Raw genomic sequence first — 16,419 nt, 5'->3', positions numbered from 1 at the left:
CTATCTGTGTTGCACTACAGCAGAGTGCTTCCCTCTCCTCAAACTATGTCTGCCTGCACTGTAGGTAGGGTTGCACAAAGATCTATGTTGCATTACTGCAGCTGCCCTGCATCTTTCTTCCCTCTGCCAAACATGTAACTTCATATCCTGTGCTGCCCTAGAGCTGTTGTCTGCAGCCATGTGTGATACAGTCCTGCTGTGTGCTTCACTGTCTTGAAACTAAGTAGTTGCTTTTGTAGTTTCCAAGTTTTGTTGGATGTATCTGTACATATAACTATTCAATATTTGCAATCTTTGTAGTTTGTATGAATAACAGATTGTTCCTTTGTAAATGGTTTCCCTCTCTGAACCCACTTTTCTTGAATGCCTCTCATCCTGTCACCAGGCTTAACATTTGTGCTCTGTGATCGCTCTCTGCTGACTCTATTGTCTGTGTCTCTTTACTGGTAAAAAAACAAGTAATCTCTGTGGTATCCCCGAAGTCTCAAAACAACCCACTAAACAAGTATAGTGGGTCCAAAAACAAAACAGTGTAAGAAACTTCTCTGTGTGGAAGATTTTCAGTCCATATATTTCTAGTTAATCATTGTATATTAATCAGATCAGACAATAGTAGTAGAAGTAGCAAACTTAAACTCGTCTTAAGTCAAAAAAAAATAAAAAATATATAATTGTACAGAACTGCTAAGTATTCAAAAGTAATTGAAGCAAGGCAGGCAGTCTGTTTCTAGTCAAAAACCCTTTAAGTACACAGACTATTCTATTTTCATAACTTATTGTTAAAAAAGATCGCTTTCATCCTTCTAGACTTCTTCAAGTCTGTGTAGAAAAACCCTAAAAATTATCTATAAAAATATTATTGTATAATTAGTTAGTATTGTTATTACACATCATTTTGAATAAACTGGAAAAAAGAGAACCAGAAAAAGAAAAAATAATAAGAAAAATGTATGATGATGGAAACAAAATATACACTTAAATTACAACTGATTTAAAATGGTAACCAAAAACGATGTAAGAAGTCAGGAGCACAGCAGATCTGACACCAAGACCATAAGACCACTAGTTGTATACGAAGACCTTTAATCCACATAAGACATGAAATGCTGCAGCTGATGAGCGCTTTCACTCACAAAATGAGCTTCTTCAGATCAAATGCTGCTACCCATAGTGCCATTATATACACACATCAATTGAAATCAATTACCTCAATTTATACAATTAATTAAACAATAAGGTAACATCTCTTTGAAACTTCATAAAACTTCATAACAATATATAAAAAACATATATTTATACATATGTGTATATGCCCTCATCAGAAGTGTGATTATCAAAAATGTATAAAATATATATAAAAAATATATACATAAAAAATATATATATATAAAAAATATATATATAAAAAATATATAAAAAATATATATATATATATATATAAAACCATACATTTATATAAGAGTACATATATGAAAACGCATATGTATGTATGTAGATGTGTAAACATAAAACTATGTATATACAGAAGATATAAAAAATATAAAAAAGCAGCCACATCCAAGGTTAAATACAGTCATGAGCAGACACTGATAATATAGGAATGGTAATGTGATGTATGGATTAGTAATACTATTAGTGTTTTGTGTTGATGTTCCTTCTTTTCTTGAGGGCTGGTTTTATGGAGGCTCTTTCATTCAAGCCAGATCCTTTGTCCGCCCTCAACCTCGTGATCCATTTACTCTCCCTGTCCTCTGTGTGATTTCTAATGTCACCACCTCTAATATTGGATTTAATTTGTTCCAACACTCTAAACAGGAAAGTATGTTCACTACCTAGTTCTACCACATGTTTCGCTAATGCATTCTTAATGTTCCCTTTCCTCATGTGATATGTGTGTTCGCGTATTCTATCCTTAAACTGTCGGTTCGTTTTGCCCACATAAAATGCATTGCACACCTGACATACTGCCAGGTATACAATGTTTATACTCAGGCATGTTGCCTCCACCTCAGTCCTAAATAATATACCAGAGTCAGGATGTGTAAATACCGAACCATTGTCAATATATACACACTGATTACATCGACCACATGCTTTAGTGTAACCCAATTCCGTCTGTCTCTCATCCTTTTTTGAATAACATAAAAGTCTTCTCAAGTTCAGTTTATTCCTGTATAAAAACCTCGGTTCATTCCCTACTAATTGTTTAATCCCATCATCTGTGCATAGTACTGACCAATGCTTACTAAATACATCTTTAAGGTTTTTATTATCATTGGTGTATGGTAATGAGATCTTAACCACATTATTCGTTGTTCGTTGATCTTCATTCCTTACTGATCTGGGACCATAGTAGGGTGCTGCTCTATTTGTCCTTAATTCATGTATATCACTAAGTTGTCTATCAATTTCATCACCATTGTAACCTCTTTCCATTAATCTATTTTTCAAATCTTGTATGCCTACCTCAAAACCTGTATCAGTGGCGTTAAGCCTGGAGACACGCATACCTTGCCCTCTTATGATATTGTTAAATATATGATTAGGATGCATGCTGTGCCTACATAATAAAGTATTATGATGGCATGGTTTCCTATATACTCCAGTATTCAAAAGGCCGTTGTCTAATTTCTCAATAAACAGATCTAAAAAGTCTATTCTCTCAGTTGAGTGACACATAGTGAATGTTAAATAACTGGTCAGGCCATTAATCATCATATGGAAATGCTTCAATGACTCGATATCACCCCTCCATAACATAAACACATCGTCTACAAAACGTTTATAAAATGCCACATGTTGTATGTACTCATCAGTTCTAAATAGTACTGTATTCTCCCATTGAGCTAAGAACATATTTGCATAGCTATTTGCGCATGGCGTGCCCATGGCAACGCCAGCTTGCTGTTTAAATATTAGCTCATTAAACATAAAAACATTATTCTCCAATACAATATTCAGAAGATTAGTCAATAGGTCTATATGCCTTGGTGCAAGCGTGCTATTCTCCAATAGATATTCTTTAATAAATATAATACCCAAATCATTAGGTAACACGGTGAACAATGACTGTATGTCAAACGTAACCAAGATCAATCCCTCACTATTAATACCAGTATTCATACAGTCATATAGTTCAAGTAAAAACTGCCTTGAGTCCCTAAGTATAGTCGAATTACTATTCAATACAGGTCGTAGATGTCTTTCAATATACACCGATATGTGTTCTGTAATCCAACTCTGTCCTGAAACCACTGGTCTCATGGGTGGCTCATTCATACTCTTGTGTACCTTCGGAAAGCCTTGTATTATAGGAATTAAAGGGTTCAAGACTGTAAGGTACTCAAATAAATCTTTATCAATAATTCTAGCATTAAACAAATCAAACAAATAATTCCCTACCTCCAATATGATATTTCTCACCATGGCTATGGTAATTTCTAAATAAAACTTATCACTCAGCAGCCTCAGCATTGCTGATTCATAAGACAACGTATCTAAAACTACAACCTGTCCCCCTTTATCTGCCGGTCTAATTGTTACTGCCTTATTCATTTGCAGATCTCGTAGACTCGCTCTCTCCTTCCTACTGAGATTATCTTTGTACCTGACATTGGGTTTCCGCTTGAAATATTCGTGTAGCTCATCTTCAGTCAGTTTCAGATAAGCTTCAACTAATGGATGATGTATAGGTACATAATTGCTCAATCTCTTAAAGCCTAGTGTGGTTACATTTCCTTCCCCAGTGTCATTAGTATTACTTTGAAACATCAATTTAAGCATAAGATTCCTACAAAACATTCTCGTATCCACTACTATGTCGGCTAAGTTACCACGACCACTAGGGATGAAACTCAGTCCTTTCTTCAATAAATCTATCTCAGATTGTGTTAAAACATAACTAGATATATTACAAATTAACGAGCCATGACTGTGTATATTTGTATTCTCTATGCTCAAATCTAACACTTCATTCATATTTATTGTCCCAGCTTGTTCCTCCACATTTTCTTTATTGTGTGCTGTGGATGGAATTCCTCTGATGCTTTCCTTTTTTGTCTCCCTCTGCTTAGGGACCGCCCTCTTCTGATACCTCTGTCTTTCCTCACAGGTAGAGGAAAAGGAATCTCCCCATGTCCTGATTCTGACATATCCTTTTGTCTAATTACTTTAGGTCTAACTACTCTATCATCATGACTCAGTGATTTACTCATAACCTCAACCTGAGGGTACAGATTCGTATGTGTAACATCATTATTTATAACCTCATTATCTATAGCTTCATTCACTATTACATTCATATTGTCTGATGTATCATTGTCTGTATGTATAATATTAATGACATCATCTGTGTCTACAGACACAACCTCTGATCTAACTGTTACACTATTAGATGGTTTCTGTAGCCCTTTATTGGTATCATTAAATAATCGTTTCATATTGTCATATTCAATGGTGGTCCCTGTAGGATTAGATCTACAATCAACATTCCCTTTCTTAGTTGTATTGGTATTAGTATCAATTGTATTGTTGCTAGTCCTACTAGCATCACTGCTCAATACATTCCCCTCCACAACTCCAGTTATTTCCCTTTCGCCATATCTCGGCCAAACAAAGACGTGACCCAACGAAAAATCCTTGTGGTCACGTCTTATTTTATTTTGCTTCTGTTGGAGAAGTTTGCGTTCAAGCGCCGAAACGCCATCCAGCAAACTCTCAAACAGAGGCATAACCAATGTGTCAGAATAAGCAGAAAAAATGTCCAACCTTTGCTTCTTTATATTCGCAGTTAAATCCTCCTCCTCTGGTAGAATAAAATAAAATAGAATGAAATAAAATCTATCATGTAAACAATGTGGCAATTTTCTAAGTTCCAGTACACTTTTAATTGAACAGTAGTAGTTTAGTCCAGGCTTCCTAAAAAAGTTCAGAACTGAAAAGGACTGAAGCACCGTCTCTCAACCTCCGCAGTAGGAGAATGTTAAGAAATTTCACAGAGAATAACAAATGCAAAAATAGCTGCATCCTGACATACACTTTGGATTATCACAGTATCAAAAATGTTATTGAAGAAAACTGGGACATTGTCACAGGAAACCCTTTTCTGATTAACATCTTAGGTGAAGCCCCATCCTTTGTTTATAGGAAGGCCAGGAACATTAGAAGTTTTGTTGAATTTAAACCTAGACCATATGAGAGTGACACTAAAAGATGTGAAACTAATTGTACATTTTGTATATTTATTCAGCAAGGTGATAGTTTTTATTGCCCTTATTTAAAGAAAATCATTAAGACCAGTGCAGGGGGTGACTGTAACACTACAAAAGTAATTTACAGGGTACAGTGCAATGAATATGATGCATTCTATGTGGGCAAGACTGTAAATAAACTGAAGCATAGGATTTCATGTCATCTGTCAGAAATCCGCTCTGGATGTAAAAATAATGCACTAGTCAAACTCTTTTCTCTTCATAAAAGACACACATGTTTTTAGTTTCAGATCCTGGATCGCATAGGCATGGGTGATCTTGAAGGAAACATCCAGAATATTCTGGAGAAACATGAACTAATGTGGCAATTAAAGCTGAACTATTTTAGGAAGCTTTGACTAATCTACTACTGTTCAATTAAAAGTGTACTGAAACTTACAAAATTGCCGCATTGTTTACATGACTAATTTTATTTTATTTTATTTTATTTTATTCTATCAGTTGGTTTTAAATACCATTTTAAATCAGTTGTAATTTAAGTGCATATTTTGTTTCCATCATCATGCATTTTTTCTTATTTTTTCTTTTGCTTCTCTTTTTTCCACTTTATTCAAAATGATGTGTAATAACATTACTAATTATACAATGATATTTTTATAGATAGTTTTTAGGGTTCTTGTACACAAACCTAAAGAAGTCTAGAAGGACAAACGCAATCTTTCTTAACAATAGGTTATGAAAATAGAATAGTCTGTGCACTTAATAAAGGATTTTTGACTGGAAACCGACTGCCTGCCTTGCTTGGATTACTTTCGAATACTTAGTAATTCTGTACAATTACATATTTTTTTTATTATTTCTTTTTTACTTAAGACGAGTTTAAGTTCACTACTTCTACTACTATTGTCTGATCTGATTAATATACAGTGCTTAACTAGAGAGATATATGGCTGAAAATCTTCACCACAGGGAAGTTTCTTACACTGTTTTGTCTCTTTAGTGGTAATACATATCCTATCTCTCTACCTCTTTTGTTATCAACTTTCCTTTATTTCACTCCAGGAGAATCAGGGACTATAGAGTTATGATATGGTAATCTCTCCTTTAGATACCTAGTATAACCATATTTAGGTGTGCTGGAGATTGGCTGGATGCAACTTCCCCCTCCACATTCCCTATCTGCTCCACCCCTGTCTATATTTATTGGTAATCCCTACTAAGCATGCCCATTATTCCTGGATTTAGCTGTGCAGGAGATTGGCCTGACTCAACTTCCCAATCCACATTCCCTGTTTGCTCCATCCCTGTCTATATTTATTTTGATGTAACTACATGCACAGTTAGTTGCAACCACCTACTTAAAGTCTTAACCAATAGCCAATTTTTGATGGCAACAATTGCAATCTGCCATTGCACTACAAAAATGATACTATCTTTTCCAACTCTTATGCAATATGTCTATACTAGTAGGCTGTGGTGGTGCAGCGGTTAACATTGTTACCTCACAGCAAGAGGTTCTCCAGTTCGATTATTGGCTGGAGCACCTTCTGTATGGAGTGTGCATGTCCTCCCTTTGGTCGAGTGAATTTAAAGACATGCAGGTAGGTGTGAGTGTGTGTGGGTGTGCCTTCTTTGAAGGCTGGGCACCAGGCTAGCAAATCGACACCATAAAAATTCACTGCCAATCATTAGTGGACCACAGTTCTGCTGTGGTGGCCCCTAACTGGGAAAAGCCGAAAGACAGTTAGTACACTATGCCTATTCCATTATTCTTCTTTTACAGCACATCCCAAGCATTTTTATGTCACCTCTTCAGTCATATATTCCACCAACTGTACAGCACTGCTGACAATATAATAGTTTCTGTCTCTCTCCTCGATCATCATTACACTTACTCCTATAGTCAACTGTGTGTGTCAAGACCATAACATCTAAGCTTCAAAACATCTAAAAGTCATAACATCGAATCTCAAAACATTGTAAACTACAAAGCAAATATAAATAACATCCCACACACTGTTTACTAACATTTCTGCAGGGGGGCAAACCCCCTGCACACCCCACCCCACCCCCTTTAAATTAAATATACCAACTCCAAGATTGTACTACAGTGGGGGAAAAGTTAATTTCCTAACCCCACTGTAGTGTGATCTCTGAGTTGGTATATTTAATTTATGGGTGGGGGAATGCAGGGGGGCTTGCCCCCCTGCAGGAATGTAGTAAACAGTGTGTGGGTTGTTATTTATAGTTGCTTTCAAGTTTTCAATGTTTTGAGATTCGATGTTATGAGTTTTAGATGTTTCGAAGTTTAGATGTTATGGTCTTGATGTTTTGGGTTTGGATGTTATGATCATTTGATGTTTTGATAGGTAACCATATATATATATATATATGTATATATATATATATATATATATATATATATATAATATTTTTTTTATTACTACTCACCATAATTAAACTGTGTCTCTCTATAGCTGGCAATAATTAATTTATCAAATACCAGGTGTACTTTTCTTACTTTCATATAAGTTTATACACCTTAACTCTACAACAGGCATGTTGTGGCTTGTCCTTATTTTTGGCCCTTTCAGAACATGTCTTATTCAAAAGGGTCCACACTTCTACCCATTCTAATCATCTTTGGGTCAGCAGACCTCATTGCACTGGTTTTATACTAACCAGCCTACCAGATTCTTAGCCACACCTACTGATTCCTTACTTTAGTGGTCACTGCATATGTTTGTCCACCTTCTCATCCAAAACGCAATATATCCCCCATAAAATCATAATTAGTCACACCCTAAAACAAGACAAATAAGCCTTATTGGGGGGGGGGGGGTTGAACTGGAAAATATGGACTAATTTATTGTTTTGAAAAAAGAGGACTGTGATACTACCTTTCAGTATCATTTGAGCATTATCTGCCATTGCAGAACAAATATTACCCAGTTAGAACCATGTGAATTAAAGGCAACCCAGCTGCTTGTCTAATCCATGAGCTAATGAGATTACTCTTAGCTCATAAAGCAAACTGGAATACATTCATTCATACAAAACTCCCTGATGCCAATAAGCATTACTCTCCCCCCAAAAACAGACTGGAAAATTGTTTTCAAATAAGATCAAAATTAACTTCTTGTAAAAAGTCAAGAAATTATAGTTGGAAATCCAAACAAATTCTGGAATGAACTTAACCAGGCTGTGGAGTTTGGCATAATGGTTAAAGCGTTTACCTTATAAACACAAGGTACATGTTTTGATTCTTATCTTTCAAACGAAATTGGCTGGGCTTTAAACTTATTCATCATTTTGTGTTCATCCATGATCTCTCTATCTCTTTATGGCTTCAGCTTAATATGGGCCATTAAATATATTATTGTCAGATTCTTAAAGTTGTTCCTTCATGCCCATTCACACTACCTACCCACTGTTATTCTGACATACCACAGATCTCAGGTCATGGATCACAATTGTTTGCTATTTACATCAACTCTAATTCTTATGTAGAAAACCAGCAACTTCCTGCTATATGTAGACAATGCTGTAATCTGGTAATCAGGCAGGCTTCCTATCACCATTAGTATATCTCTCATATCTACCTTAACTAAGTTATGCCAAGCCTATGAGCAAACTTGTCTCAAAGTACATTTTTACAACCGAAGTCATTATGTTTGTCACTTACGAGTACCTAAACTCACACAAAATCAAGTGGAACTTGCTGAACATAGTTCATTCTGTAAAATATCTTCATATCTGCCGGACTCTTCACTGGCTGTTGCTAAACACATTCAAAAACTAAGTAATAAAATCAGTTCTCTACAATATTCACGACACAGTTTCAAATATACACCTAGAATGTAGGGAAGTTACTGGTAAAGGGAAACTTCAGCTAATGTTAGTATTCTCACTTCTAATAATTGTCGCTTCTTCTGCCAAAGATAATATGAAATTACAATTAATTTAAAGCCACATCTGTGGTTTCTTTGTAGGTGGAGGCAAACATCTACATTGATGGCCTGCAAAATGCAGGATAGCTTGTTTCACATTACTGTTTTACTAATTAACAAACTAATCTATAGGTCTTCTTATTGGATCAATGTGTTGCCTTTTGTGTTGATAGAGGTACTGTACTGTTCAGTACTGATCTGGTTAGTAAACAGTGTGAAGAAGTGAAAAGTTTCAGAAACTCTATGAATGTCTCAGTTCCCCAGTTCTCACTGTTGGTGCAGTAAGCATACCTTCAACCTAGTAGAGAAAGAAATCTGGACAAAGCTTAAAATATGGGGGTGGGGGGGGGCAAAGGCCTGAATAATTCTGTTATAAACTTAGTATATTGATAAAAGAACAGGATTAGTGTTAGCATGCATTTTTTGAAGCATATGATGTCTGAATTGCAAATATATGTCATTATGTATTGACTTCAAACTTCGGGAAAATACCAGTTTTATGAGGAATGGTTCAGAAGTATGAGCCAAAAGTCTGGACATTCTGCAAAAATCTGGACAGATGTGGTTTGTGGCAGTAAAAGACAATCATACTGACAACAAAGAGATGATCTGGTGTTCAGGAATGATACAGCTTTGACAGTGTTGATATGTAGGGCATTATTTAATCAGACCAGAACCTTTTAAAATGGCCACATCAATTTAGTTCAAGTATCAGGAGATCTGCCAAGTTTTTATTTTTTTATCAAAAAAGTATACAATTTTAAAAAATATTTAAGAAAATGTTGATACAAAAAATTGATCTGTTTTGAATAAAAAATGGCTAGACGTTATGTAAGTGTGGCTGCTCATGTTTGTAGGTATAGTAATGATGGAGTGTTTTTTGCAGAAAATTACATAAGAAGAATGAGGTCACTCAGATGTTTTAACTGTCATAATAAAGGTATAATAACCTGGCCTCATGTAACAAATGGAACAAATGGAATGTTTTTATATTAGCCAAACAGTCAAGACGATAAGTAAAAAATATGAAACAACATTTATGTAATAAAGAAAAAAAACAGAAATTCCTTGTACAACCATAAGCAGTGAATGGTTTAGATTTTTTTTATCATAGATTGTATTAATATTGATTTAAGAGAAGGATATTTTAACTATTTTCTAGAGGTAAAAGAATTGCAATGGCAATTGGAATTAGAGGCTGGAGTGATCATTTTGGTTTCATTAGATATAGAAAAAATTATTTCGGTTAACATGATTGGTTCATTTAAAGTGACCAATGACAGCAGCATTATCTAAGCACATGCATACAGTTTTTAAGTGTTGAAGAAGGCTGATACCAATCTCATTGAAAAGGATAAACAATACAACTCAGTGTGTTACTTTTTGTTTCTCAGTTGTGTCATTTTCTAATTAAGATTTCATGCACTTGCTTACTAGTAAACATTCTCCTAATCTGTTACATCCTCTTAATCCCCTGATCTAACTCATAAAGTAACACTTAACTTCTTGTATACAATGATGGGATTTTTTTCCACGGGAGTACATTTATCTTGCACTCCTTGCCAAGCACACTTCATTGTCCAACACCTGCCTGTTTCTCTAAACAGCACCAATGCTACTTGCTTCAGGAGTCAAAATGCAGATGCATTGGATTCATAATCTAATTGGATTGCCTTACACTACATCTGTCCCTCTTTGTCAACCCTAGTTCATTTCATCTATGTTTTATCACCTCAGCAATCAATATAAGACATTATGATGACATATTTACATACATTATTTAATATGCTGCCTTATGTGAGTACATTTCTTTTCTTCTGTTAATACTCTAGTTAACTACATAAAAATAAGCTTTCCAAATAATTATTGTGGTTCTTAGAACTGGAAACTTCATTTATTGAGATTCTTAGAATTACCACACAGAGTCAAGTGTCTGTCTAATGACTGTTTAACCTGCATTTATTGTTTATTACATATAACTATTGTGTTAGCCATAGTACTTTACATATTTTTGAATATCCAGATATAGAAATGTCTAGCTGTTTTAGGTGACATTTTAAAATATTTTAACTGCTGTATATGTATGTCTATATTTACAGTTTTTCTTTTATATTGTAATTTGGTTATGACTGAAAAATGGGTCCAGATGTCAATCTCATCTACCTGCTAAATAAATAAATAGTAACTAAAATAATTTAATAGAATGCCTCATACATTATACATCAGCAACAATGCTATTTGCTTTTCATGTTAGTTGGGGATCATTATCGTTTAGATGGTTACTGTGTCTTGAGATAGCTTCTTCTTACTAAGACATCAATATAATATATCTTAATTCCAGCACCTATAATAATTAAAACATCACAACAAAATTGTATCCAGATTGCTGCATGTCTGCTTCAAGCAATTACTTTTAGAACAAACATTTGTTTTATTCCTCACATATTAGAATAGGCATCTGAGGCCAAAAATGTCTGAATTCAAAGATGCCCCCCCCCCCCCCCACATAACAAAGACACATTTGTCAGAATGATTCTTAGCGATAATAGAGTTAGCAATGTGACATGGACTGAACTACAGAGCTGTCAGTATTCACTCAGTGCACCTTAAAGGAGCATATGTGGTATAAAGAGCTGCAACACAACATCCCAGTCATGTCAGTGGTGTGGGGGATGCTAAAGTCAAAACATGGAGCTCATTTAGGGAATAGAAGTGGTGTGTATAAAATCAGGTGGTACAGTCTGATAGCATATGCTCCTCAGTAACTGAACAGGGCATCCTATGCCAATAAACAGGAAATGAATGACCAGAGAAAGCAAAGGAAAACATCTAGTACACTCATCATCAGAACAAGGCAATCTGTGATGATTTACAAAATGAGAATAGGGCATGTTACAGTGCTTTTGGGGTACCTTGTGAATCAGTAACACTGGCATCATGTGTTCAGGTGGGCACTGTTGCACAGTATCAGATTCTGAAGGGTAAGCAGTGTATAGGAGCATGGTGTACATTCTATGTGTGTAGTGTACTAGGTAACATGCAATCAAGCTATATAGTGCAAGAGAAGCACAGAATTTTGCAAGTGGTTTTGCAGGGCACACAAATATGCATACATGCACACATGCGCACAAGAATATCTAGTTAAAGATTAGTATACATTTGTGACATAGACACTGAAAGGTGAAATGTTCCCGACATTATAGCTGGAGAACATGACTGCTACATAATACTGGGAACAGAAATTTATAAAGGTTATATACTATGAATGCCAGCTTGAATCTTCACTGAAAGTACACAGTTCTTGGTAGCCTTTACCTACAAGCAAACAAACAAACCACTGGTCACTAGTCCACATATGTATGCTGATCAGGGTGGTTGATAGCTCATATAATTGTTCTGTCATATTCTGCATTTTCATCAGTTTGTCTTTCATGAGTTATGACCCATGATAGAATACCAGAGCAATACTGGGACACTTCTGTATCTCAGTCTGTGGAAGCAAGTTTTAACTTATGTCTGGTTATTTGATAGATGTTCTTTGCTTGATGTGTTTGTATTATGTCTTCTTCTATTCCCTGTGGTACATAGCCTTCTTTTTTTTCATTCAGCTGTTCCCATTAGGGGTCGCCACAGCAGATCATCTGTTTCCATTTGTTCCTGTCCTCTGCATCTTGCTCTGTCACACCAACCACCTGCATGTCCTCTCTCACCACATCCATAATCCTTATCTTAGGCCTTTCTCTTTTCCTCTTACCTGGCAGCTTCATCCTTAGCATCCTTTTCCCAATATACCCAGCATCCCTCCACAGCACATGTCCAAACCAATGCAATATCGCCTCTCTGGCTTTGTCTCCAAACCATCCAACCTGGGATGACCCTCTAATATACTTATTCCTAATCCTGTCTACCCTCATCACACCCAGTGCAAATCTTAACATCTTTAACTCTGCCACATCCAGCTCTGACTCCTGCCTTTTTGTCAATGCCACTGTCTCCAACCCATATAACATAGCTGGTCTCACTACTCTCTTGTAGACCTTCCCTTTCACCCCTACTGTTACTCGTCTGTCACAAATCACTCCTGACACTCTTCTCCACCCACTCCACCCTGCCTGTACTCTCTTCTTTACCTCTCTTCCACACTCACCGTTACTCTGAACTACTGATCCCAAGTATTTAAACTCATCTACCTTCGCCAACTCTACTTCCTGCATCCTCACCGTTCCTCTACCCTCCCTCTCATTCACACACACATATTCTGTCTTAGTCCTGCTGACTTTCATTCCTCTTCTCTCTAGAGCATATCTTCACCTCTCCAGGGTCTCCTCCATCTGTTCCCTACTCTCACTACAGATCACAATGTCATCTGCAAACATCATAGTCCACGGGGACTCCTGTCTGATTTTGTCTGTCAACCTGTCCATCACCACTGCAAATAAGAAAGGGCTCACACAGCCTTCTGTGTATGTGAAAGTTTTGAATTCATGGTGCTTGCACATTACATAAGCTACTGTCTCAAATGCAATGGCAGCTGTGGTGACTCCATTGCACTGGCAGTCTTGTGACTTAGAATTTCTCACACACTTTCTTAAATGCACTGCAATGTGATTTCTGATCCTGCTCTGTTCTAGTGTCTTGATGATGTTAATTTACATTTTCACTGACATTCAGGCTAGAAAAACAGTTGATTATACAAGTTGGGCAATATTTTTAAATTCTGAGATTTATAAGTGTGAGTCTTGGAATAGTGAAACTAAATATGTGAAAATAGGGACTTACATATACTATGTATAAGATAGTTCTGTCTTCGAATATTCCCTTCCTTTGAGGTATAGGGATCTTGGAGTTAGTATATATATATATATATATATATACATTTGTATAATGGGAAGTAGGGGGAAGCCCTATTGCAAAATCAAAACATAACATAAAATAATATTAACTTTAAAGCAGAGCAATGTCCTTTAACATTTCTTGCACTCCTTTTCCCCTATAATTCCAGGAATCATAATCATGGCTCCCAGATTTACTATAACGAGACATGTAGTCATTGTGTAGTTGAGTATCTTACCTGCAGCACTGCTTTCTATTTGCCTTTCAATGTCATGTCAATGGTTTCTTGACTTTTTTATCTGTGCACTAACCATGCACTGTTCATACTGTGTCGAGGAAGGTCACCCAAGACTTTTCAAATCTGTTAGAAAAAAAACAGATCTGCCGTTTTATCTTTATTATATAACATTTACCTTTAGGAATGAGTACTTTTTGATGAGATTCTGTAATCTCTTCTTACTGTCAAAATGGACAATGCATGAAATTATGAAAAGGCAATATTATTCTAATTAAAATGAAATAAAATAGGCTTGACTGCATCAGGTTGTAATTTATTGCTATAATCAGTCCTAACAATAAAATGGAATAAAATTGACTTGCACTGAATAATATTTTTTCTGTAAGAAGTTTTCCCTGAGGTGATAAATACAGCTTGTTCAAATCATAATTATGGATATTCATCATAAAAAGTGTAAAAGTACAGTTGTGTGAGAAACTCTGCATAACAGCAGGGATGTAGTGTACTTTTTCTAGGTTCACACTATACATCCATGTTATGTCACTCATTGTACTCCCTCATACATCAGATAATGAAACACAGCTATTCCTCAAACATCGTTTTTGTCCTGCTTGGATTCCTTCTTCCTGACTTCTTTCCTCACTATTTACCATACTAGAAGCACATTCTTTTCTAGCATCCTGTGTCTTACAAGGGGCAATCAACCAGATCCTTGTTTTGCACCACCTCTGCTTTACTTCTACAAGCCACTTCTTTATTTCCTTTTCTCTTCCTTCCACATATGCATATCACACGTCATCCCTTTATTTGTCTTACCTGACTGACATTAGCAATCCCTTCACTGACTCTCCTGACTGTTCCCCTTAAGAAACAATCAAGAAGTCCACACTTCTATCCATTCCTCCTCTGAGACCAGTTCAAATATTCTGTTCCAACACCCTTTAAAGTATACTTTATTCTCTAGGTAACACTATGTTAACACAGAGGATTTCCTCAAGCAGTCTCTTTTCCCCTCTCCCGTAGCTTATAATATAAGACAACACCCTTCACTCTCCCTTCTTTCTTTTTTCCTGTCTTTTTCTCCTTTCTTCTTCACATGGTTCTTCTTCTTCTTCTTCTTCCCTCCTAGGCCCACTGTTCTGCAAAAGTCCTCTAGTGGTAACCATAGATAATGGGTGGTTAAACTGACACATGGGGGTGGTTAATCTTCTTTAATTCTCCTTACATGCTGTAACTTCTTTTTCCTTCATCACAGTAACACTTTCCACCATCTCCTATCCCTACCATCAGTCATCATCACCTCCTTTGCTGCTCCTTACCTCATTTTCTACCTCTGTGTCTTTGTACTCCTCTACTTCAATTTCATTTTACACAGTCTTTTCCTCCATACAGCTTTTTCTTCCCTCTTTTATATTTTCCATTCCCCTTGTTTACACAGGTAAACTTTTATATCCCCACACTATTTACCTCGTGTCTCACAGGTTTATAAGTTTATCGGCTACTCAATGGCAAAAGATGACTAGTTAAGCCATTTGAAAACTAGCTCCTGTAGTCCCTCTAGTAAACCCAACTAGTAAGTGTCTTTGTCCATAAGAGATAGGAGAGCTCGTCCTGGGATCACTTTGCGGTTTCTCATCCACTCATCTAAGTTAAATTTGAAGATAGTAAGGAACATCATTTGCTTTCCAAAAAGGTGGAGTTTTGTCCAAGCATGGGTAATTGTTTGGGAGAGATATCTGTCATACCAGAAAGTACTATTTATGAGGCCTTAGAGATCTAAGTCCCTCAGTCTTGAGGATATATAAGAGATAAGCAGGACTGAATCATTTCATTCTTTGTAGGAAAGCCACAGATCACTATATAGACCTCTGTCGGGGGCGAAGAGGTCTTTTAAATGTTTTGGGCAACTCAAGTAGCTAATTTTTTAGATGTTTTGACGGACTGCCACTATTTTCTTTTCTGGTTGATTCAGGTCTTTGGATAAGTAGATAGCGAAAGGTGCACAGTATAGACCTGATAAGGGACAAGTAGTGAGGAAAGAAGACATCTTTTGACTGAGAGCAGATGCCCTTATAATCTACTTGGTGAGGTATAAGGCTTTCCTAATGACAGTGTTTGTATCCATGGATGTGCTTAGGTTTGTACTGATGGTGTCAGGCTTAAGGGAGTTATTATTTATGTGATGGGT

Source organism: Protopterus annectens, chromosome 17.part0, assembly GCF_019279795.1.
Source record: "Protopterus annectens isolate FY-2018-M chromosome 17.part0, PAN1.0, whole genome shotgun sequence".
Classification (NCBI taxonomy): Eukaryota; Metazoa; Chordata; order Ceratodontiformes; family Protopteridae; genus Protopterus; species Protopterus annectens.
The sequence above is the reverse complement of the archived record's forward strand: the minus strand, read 5'-3'. Positions refer to the sequence as shown.